Here is a 2,030-nt window from a genome sequence, read left to right as displayed (position 1 = left end):
TATTTGTTAGTAGCATATTTTATCTTATTTTTTAAGAGTTAGTTGGTAGCTGGTATCCTATATTCGAACGTTGTGAATATTAATGAAGATAGCAGTTTTTTATCTCACTTATGTTTCTCATTCTTAACAACTTGTAGAAGAACACTTGTTGAGCAATTATGTTTACGGAACCAGCTCCAAGAACCATTGTATTTTCAGGAATTGTCGTCAGAATATTTTTGACGTTTATGGGTTTTTATACTAAAATTTCAAACAACAAATTCACTCCAAGTATCTCGATGATTCTTAAAATTGGGGCTATGGTTCGATCCTTTATCAAGCAAGCGTTCACTTTCAACGCACAATTTAAAGAAAACATGGCCAGAATAAGAACTCCTAATTCGCATCGATTCTTCCATGGTTGAAGGTTGAAGAAACTTGATTTTTCCAATCAAACATTACTGTTTATCATGAGGGGTCATACTCAACCAATTAAACCAATCTAAGATGATTTCTACCGGTATTTCTTGCAAAAATTTCAACATGTGCATCCTAAACCCATTTAATTTTGTTCTTCTTCCACCTTTTAATTTTTCTTCTTGTTAGGGCATTACAAATTCTTTTTTGGGATGTTTACAAACTCATTGCGAAGTTATAAATTATCTTGCTTTAGGTGTTGGAAATATACCTTTTATTCGCGCAACGAAATAATTTGAATCGACTTTGAATTTATTTAGAATTAAATAAAACTAAGGATTATACAAACTTCAATGTAGAGAAAGTTCACGTCTTTAATATACTTGCTCCAGCTCTTTTAACGATTCAATCTACTCCACAAAGTCTTTCTTGCTATGATTCAAACATAAGGTTTAGACTTGGGAGAGCCTTTGGTAAAAAAAAAAAAAAAAAAAAAAAAAAAAAAAAAAAAAAAAAAAAAAAAAAAAAAATTTGGAGAATTTATGTCCAATAATATTTTAGATATAATATATCATTTAAATTCTATTTAAATATTATAAGATATTCTAATATATACTTAACTAATTTGAATCATATATAGTTATTTAATGGATTTCAAATACATTATTATTTTAATATTTAATGTATCAAATATAATAAATATATTTTTTTTCCTTTTATGTTTAATATATTTAATGTATTATATATTAATTTGAACCCTTCATGGTTTCTTTCAATTAAATTTCTCCTTTTACTATTACTATGAGCTAGTAAGGAGACTTTATAGACCTATATAAATTATAAACTAAAGTTGCACTCTTATGCATTTTCATGACAAGTTGTGTACATTGATATAATGATTACAAGCAAGTCGATCCTTCACGAGTTGTTCGTAATTATAACCACGTAAAAATTTATTGTACCCTTGTATAATTATATCTTACAACTTAAATACCACTTTTTCTCTAATGAACAATGTCATGACCCTATTTTTTAAGCTTGAATCATGACTATCTTTAAAATTATAAAAGAGGGAGTAAAAGAACCCTAACATTTTTTTTTTTTTTCATTTAAAACAAAACATAAATACATCTTATTTACAAATCTAAATTAAAGTTTGAATATATTGGGCTCAATAAATAAAATATCTTGATAATAGAAAAAGTTGAAGTAGAAAGATCGTGTATTGAGCATAAATCATTAACTTCCAGGGGAGTTCTAGAAAGATCTTGTATTTTTGTTAAATGCATTGGTTACTTAATGCCTTAACTTATCATCTTTCTCGATTTAGTTTCTAAACTTGATCCAAATTACTTGAAATTACAATTTGATGGATATTTAGATGTTGAAATTCCTTGAGGAACTCCAGAAGTATTAGGATCAGTTTAGCCTCTACTTGTGTTCTAATGATCTTGAAATTGTACAATAAAAAAAATTATAAAAAGAGTTAAAATAATAATAATAAATTAATTAATTTAAAAAAAAAATCAACAACATTTTCCACTTCTCTCCACTAACCTCTCATCCCTTCCCACAATTATCTCTCATCAACCCATTCTTGCGCCAGAGAAAGTAACAGTTACTGCAAAAAGAAA

This window comes from Cucurbita pepo, chromosome 20 (genome assembly GCF_057944985.1).
Source record: "Cucurbita pepo subsp. pepo isolate OVF chromosome 20, ASM5794498v1, whole genome shotgun sequence".
NCBI lineage: Eukaryota > Viridiplantae > Streptophyta > Magnoliopsida > Cucurbitales > Cucurbitaceae > Cucurbita > Cucurbita pepo.
Note: the sequence above shows the minus strand (reverse complement) of the source record.